The sequence below is a fragment of the Dipodomys spectabilis genome, unplaced genomic scaffold, assembly GCF_019054845.1.
Source record: "Dipodomys spectabilis isolate Male_0828 unplaced genomic scaffold, ASM1905484v1 ptg000540l, whole genome shotgun sequence".
Classification (NCBI taxonomy): domain Eukaryota; kingdom Metazoa; phylum Chordata; class Mammalia; order Rodentia; family Heteromyidae; genus Dipodomys; species Dipodomys spectabilis.
Genome location: NW_024871217.1, coordinates 12807 through 20183, shown reverse-complemented (window position 1 = coordinate 20183; position 7377 = coordinate 12807). Strand labels below are relative to the sequence as shown.

Sequence of the window (7377 nt, the reverse complement as noted above, 5' to 3'; positions counted from 1 at the left end):
AAGGACTCTGTATGAGTTTGATAGGGAGAGACAGGAGGCAAACAAATTTCAATTGAGACAAACAAAAGGTCAATGCAAGAAAAGATTGAAAACCCACAAAGGACTCTGTATGAGCATGATAGGGAGAGACAGGAGGCAATCCAAAAGTTTATACAGGAAAATCATTAGCGTGAGGATGCTACTCAAAAACTGATACAGGATTTGCGTGAGCAGCTTGAGAATACTCAAAGAGAAAGGCAGGAAGGGCATGAACAGGCTGAGAACACTCAAAGAAAACTACAGGAATGGCATGAATGGGAGGAAGCTAAGCAAAGAGTAATACAGGAATTGAGAGAGCAGGATGAGAATACACAAAGATCACTAAAGGCATTCATGGGATCCATTAACAAAGAACTGAAGGAAGTCAGGGAGACCACAAAGGGAATGCTGAATGGAACCCAACAGAGGAATAGGAGTCCAAGGAAATCATAACCAATCAACTAATGTATTTGAGAATAAACACTGAACACCAAATTAAGGAAGTAAAGAAGTTCATACAAGATCTAAAACAAAGCTTCAACAAAGAATTTGAAGCCAAAAAGCTGACCAATTAGAAGGAAAAGATATAAAAAACAAAGTAGGAAGTTTTGACAGCAGGTTAAACCATGCAGAAGGTTGAATCTTAGGGATGGAAGACAGCCTAGATATTATAGAGAAAGAACATACAATCATCTAAGACAAGTCCAAGAAATATGATAGATCTATCCAACACTTGGAAGACACATCAGAAGGCCTGATCTAAGGATAATGGGTGTAGAGGAGCACTTAGAAACAGAAGATAATGGTCTAGGAAATTTGTGTAACAGGATCCTAGCAGAGAACTTCCCAAGCATGCAAAAAGATTGGCCCATTCAGATACAAGAAGCTTTTAGAACTTCAAATAAACCAGATCAGAATAGGAAACCCACTGTCACATTATAATCCACACAGGATCAATTCAGACCAAAGAAAAGATCCTTAACCCTGTCAAGGAGGAAAAATTAATCACCTATAAAGGAAAACCAATTAGAATCACACCAGATTACTCAGCAGAGACAATCAAAGCAAGAAAATCCGGGAATGATATATGCCATGCCCTAAAAAAAAACAACTATCAACCAAGAATACTGTACCCAGCTAAGGCCAAATAAAAATCTCCCATAGCAAAGAAAAATTAAAACAATACATCTCCACCAAGCCAGCCCTACAAAAGATTCTTAAAGATGTCCTACACATAGAAAACCAACAAGACCACAATAAAGGCCAAGAAACTGCACCCAAACTAAGAATCCAAGAACCATAGGAAGAACCCAGTTTTCGCATCCCGCAAGAAGGTGGATAACATGGCAGGCACTCCCAAACACCTCTCAGTCCTATCTCTCAACATTAACGGACTTAACTCTCCAATTAAACGACATAGACTGTCTCGTTGGATTAAAAAACAAGATCCTTCTATCTCCTGCCTTCATAAAAACGAACACATTTTCAATATTAAATGCTGAAACAAAATCTACCAAGCAAACGGCCCCCATAAATAGGCAGGAGTTGCAATCCTAATATCAGATAACATAGACTTCAAATTAAAATTCGTGAGAAAAGATAAATAAGGTCACTAGAAACTAATTAAGGGATTTCTCCTTCAGGAGGATATTACAATTCTAAATATCTATTTGCCAAACAACGGAGCACCCAAATTTATCCAAGAAACACTTCTTTCCCTCAAATCCCACATAGATCCAAAGACATTAATTGTTGGGGATTTTAACACACCACTCTCCGCAATAGATAGATCAACTTGGCAAAAATCGAGCAAAGAAACCGCAAATCTAAATAACTGCATAGATCAATTAGATTTAACAGACATCTACTGAATATTTCACTCAGCATTATAAGAACACACATTTTTCTGAGCAGCACATGGAACATTTTCTAAAATAGACCACATTTTAGGCCACAAAGCAAACTTGTCAAATTCAGAAACATTAAAGTTATACCTTGCATTCTCTCTGACCACAAGGGAATAAAATTAGAACTCAACACCAAAAGCCACCAAAGAAAGTCCGGTATCACATGGAGGCTGAACAACACACTGCTGAATCACGAGTGAGTCAAGGAAGAGATTAGAAAAGAAATTCGAATGTTCATGCTATTCAACAAAAATGAGCACACATATTACCAGGTCCTCTGGGACACAGCTAAGGCAGTACTCAGAGGCAAGTTCATCCTCTGAGTTCCTACATCAACAAATTGGAGAGATCTGAAACTAGCAATTTAATGACACATCTAAACCTCCTTGAAAAAGAGCAGCAAGATAAATCCCAATCCAGTAGACGGAAAGAAATAATTAAAATTAAATCAGAATTAAATGAATTAGAGTCCAAAAAAAACTATAGAAAGAATCAACAAAACAAAGAGTTGGTTCTTTGAAAAAATTAACAAAATTGACAGACTTTTAGCAAATCTTATCAGAAAAAGAAGAGAACACACCCAAATAAATAAACTCAGAGATGAGAATGGAAACATCACCACAAAAACAACCAAGATTCAGAACATTATAAGGGAATATTTCTCAAAACTTTATGCTAATAAGTTTGGGAAATTGTCAGAAATGGACCTTTTCCTAGCAAATATTTTCATGCCACAACTAAACCAAGATGAGTTAAAACATCTTAACAGGCTCATATCAAGCACTGAAATAGAAACATCAATAAGAGACCTCCCAGGTAAAAATGTCCAGGTCCAGATGGTTTTATAGCGGAATTCTACAAGGCCTTCAAAGCAGAGCTCACACCAATACTCCTCCAACTCTTCAATGAAATTGAAAGAGAAAGTTCACTACCGAACACATTCTATGAAGCCATCATAACCCTCATCCCAAAACCAGGCAGGGACTCATCAAAGAAAGAGTACTATAGACCCATATCTTCGAAGAACATTGATGCAAAACTTCTCAACAAAATTTTGGCCAATCGACTTCAATAATTCATCCAAAAAATCATACACCATGTACAAACAGGATTCATTTCAGTGATGCAAACTAGTTCAATATACGCAAATCAATTCATATTATTCATCACATCAACAGGAGCAAAGATAAGAACCACATGGTTATCTCAATAGATGCAGTAAAAGCATTTGACAAGATCCAACACCCCTTTAAGATCAAGGTTTTGGAAAAAATTAGGAATCCATGGAACATTCCTCAATACAATAAAGGCTGTATATGACAAACCTACAGCCAACATTATCCTTAACAGTGAAAAACTGAAGTCATTTCCTCTTAACTCAGGAAAAAGACGAGGATGTCCACTCTCTCCACTTCTCTTCAACCTAGTATTAGAATGGCTAGCTACAGCAATAAGAAAAGATGCAGACATAAAGGGGATCCAAATAGGGAAAGAAGAAATAAACCTCTTCCTCTTTGCAGATGATATGATCTTGTATTTAAAGAATCCTATAGACTCCATTCCCAAATTACTCAAGCTGATTCAAAACTTTTGCAAAGTAGCAGAGTATAAAATTAACCCCCCCAAATCAATGACTTTGCTGAATGCCAACAATGAGAAAAGTCGGCCTGAAATTAGGAAAGCAACTCCATTTGTAATCGCCCCATAAAAATGAAACACGTAGGAATTAACTTAACCAAAGATCTGAAGGACCTCTATGATGAAAACTTTAAAATCTTGAAAAAGGAAATCAACACAGAACTTAAAAAATGGCAAAAACTTCCATGCTCCTGGATTGGAAAGATTAACATGGTGAAAATGGCAATACTTCCCAAGGCTATCTACAAACTCAATGCGATACCTTCAAAATTCCAACCTCATTCTTCAAGGAAATAGAAGAGGCAATTGAAAAATTCATATGGAACAATAAAAGACCCAGAATAGCAAAAACGCTCCTCAATGGAAAGAACACTGCTGGAGGAATATCAATACCAAATTTCAAACTCTACTATAAAGCCATAGTAATCAAAACAGCTTGGTACTGGCACAAGAACAGATCTCAGGACCAATGGAATAGAATTGAAAACCCAGAAATGAACCTACAGACCTATAGCCCTCTAATCTTTCAAAAGGGAGCTAAAAAATTAGCATGGAAGAAAGAGAGCCTCTTCAGTTAATGGTGCTGGCAAAATTGGTTAGCTACTTGTAGAAAACTAAAGCTAGATCCTTATCTATCACCCTTACCAGAATCAACACCAAATGGATCAAAGACCTCAGAGTCAAAGGAGACACTCTGAAAACATTACAGGATGGAAGAGGAGAAACCCTAGGTCTCTTTGGCACAGGCCGACATTTTCTTAATAGAGACCCGGAAACACAAGAAATCAAAGAAAGATTGAACAAGTAGGATTGCATGAAGTTGAAGAGCTTCTGCATGGCAAAGGACATAGCTAGCAAGATCAATAGAAATCCTGCGGATTGGGAGAAGATCTTCACTAGCTATACAACGGACAAGGGTCTCATATCTAAAATATACTTGGAAATCAAAAAATTAAATCCCCCAACAGCAAATCCTCAAAGAAACAACTGCCCAATAAATAAGTGGGCTAAAGACAAAGAGAAACTTCTCTGAAGTAGTAAGATGGATAACCAATAGACACATGAAGAAATGCTCTACTTCCCTAGCCATAAAAGCAATGCAAATCAAAACAACATTGAGATACCACCTCACCGCAGTTAGAATGGCAAACATCAAGAACTCTAATATCAACAGATGCTGAAGGGAGTGTGGACAGAAGTGAACCTTATTTCATTGTTTGTGGGAGTGTAAACTTGTTCAACCACTTTGGAAAGTAGTATGGAGGTTCCTCAAAAGACTCCACATAGAGCTCCCCTATGACCCAGCAATCCCACTTTTGGGCATTTACCCAAATGTTTACAAACAAGGCCACACTAAAGCTACCAGCACAACTATGTTTATTGCAGCTTTATTTACCATAGCTAAGATATGGAATCAACCCAGATGCCCCTCAGTAGATGAATGGATCAAGAAAATGTGGTACATATACACAATGGAATTCTATGCCTCCATCAGAAAGAATGACATTGCCCCATTTGTTAGGAAATGGAAAGGCTTGGAAAAAAATGTACTCGCTATCTTGCCCATGTAATTTTAACCCCTCTGTACAGTATTTTCACAATAAAAAAAAAAGTTATTTAAGTAGTCATGCAAAGTACTTCTATTTTCCTACTGCATTATACATTTTTTTCTAATATTGAGTACCAATAAATATTGGATGTATTAGAAAGTTCTTAAAGCTCATATATTGAATAGTAAGTTCTCTTACACTATATTATTGTATTTCTCAAATCATTTACGTAGAAGGCATTGTTTCTTATTTTCTCATTCCTAGAATAAGCTGCACATGAAGACCCCACTGGTCCTCATTTTCAGACTGTGCATTTGAATACAGAGGAAAGTCTTTCCTCTGCTCTATATCAATTACCTACTCTCTAGTTATAATAATTTAAAATAGTAAAAATGAAAAAAGAGAAAATAAATCATGCTGAAAAAATATGCAGAAAATTCCCCAGATTTTTCTGACCAGTTCAACCAACATGAACTATTGGGGAAATACATGGACACCTCATTCCCACTGGTACTCAAAGTCTCTGGTTAGGCAATTCTGATGAAGACAGTCAACTAGATGAAAACGTGAGGATTGGTATCAATTGCAAGAAAATAATGGAGAAGAATGCAAGCATTCTTACTAGGCTTACTGCAGTGCGGAGACTACTTTTCAAAAAGGCCACTCATATGAATACCAGGGATGAGGATAAGTATACCCCTCTTCATCGGGAAGCCTAGAGTGGACATGTAGACATTGTCCATGAGTTGGTAACTCAAGGCAGATATTCATGCAATAACTGTGAATGGCTTGACACCCCTGCATAGTACTTATATGTGGATTAATACCAGAATGGATTCTTTCTTACTTCATCGTGATGCAGATACCAATCCCCAAACTAAAGGCCTCTTGACCCCTTGCATCTTGCTGCGGGGAATAGAAGTAGCAAAGATTTGCTGTATCTTCTTCTGTTGAACCATTATTTCAAACAGGGTCTGAAGAATAACTTGGAAGAAACTGCATTTGATATTGCCAAAAGGATAAGTGTGTATCACTACCTCTTTGAAGTTGTGGAAGGCCGTACAAATTATTCTCCTACGTAGTAATGGTTTGGTTAAGTTTCTTAAATTTCAAAAGTGTCATTCCATCCTTTGTGTCCCTAGAAAATATTTTCATAATAAAAAGCAACAGCAATATCTTAATTTAAAAATTCATGGATTCCATGGTATTCTCCCACGTGAATTGCCTCACTTTGATGTCAAAATGTATTCAAGAGTTGTTTGTATACATCTATAATGATTTCTGAAGAGTTTGTGTTTTTTTTTTTAAATTTTAACTTGTCTGTTGAAATGAATAGTATAGAAACTAAAGATATTCCTGGTGCTTGTCTGAAAGAAAAGTATATCTACGTTTGTATAAAGTCCATAATCTATTTCATTATCTTCTAGATATAATACTTTGAAGTCTACATTTTTTATAATATATTTGTTCATTAATAAATGTGTCCTTTCAGATTACATTCCATATAGAAAAAGTTAAGATTTCTTTTTTCCTAGGTCCTTATACTATTTTATTTCTTTGGGATAAGATGACAATGTTATCTAATTTCAAGTTTTGTAAAGGTTATGCTATGCAAGGACCTTTTTAAAGTGAAGATTTAATACACTGATGTCAAAGTAACCTTTAATTCTATGAATTACATGTATTGTTACACTTATATTTTTATAATCAACTTTTTAATAACTTTTTTTTATTTCTTGCATTTGAAGAATGAAAAATATGGAATATTTCACAAATTTTTGTATCATCCTTCTGCAAGTGCCATGTTAATCTCTGTATTGTTGTCATTTGGGTAGACCTGCTGCTGAAGCATGTAGAATCCTCTAAATTTAAGTAATTAATGATGCAATCTTTATACAGGCATATATCCTTCGTTGCCTATTTGTAACAAGGAACCCTTGTTTTCCTAAAATGCTATTGATCTTATTTCTCTAAATTTCTGTGTATAGTGGGAAAAACTTACATTGTTTGGTCGATTGCTCAAAATTGCAATTTTTGTCAATGACTATTTTGTCGTTTTCATTTTAAATTTGATCATATTTTGAAGCCTTTATAGCTAAGTACTTACTGATCAACTGAGTTAGCTTTGTGGAGCTAGTGGATTCAAAGTAAGCCTTGCTTAAGAGCTACTTCTAAACTTCTCGAGCTTAAAATTTCGCAAAGAAGTCTCACTGGCACAAATGTCTTCCTGAACCTTTACCCTTCTTCCATGTAGGAACAGACAA

At 35.9% G+C, this 7377-nt stretch overlaps 1 pseudogene; it reads right to left on the bottom strand.

The window, feature by feature from the left end:
* Positions 1 to 6865: 6865 nt before the first annotated feature.
* On the bottom strand, positions 6866 to 6965 carry LOC122099832 (annotated as a pseudogene).
* Between the last annotated feature and the right edge of the window lie 412 nt (positions 6966 to 7377).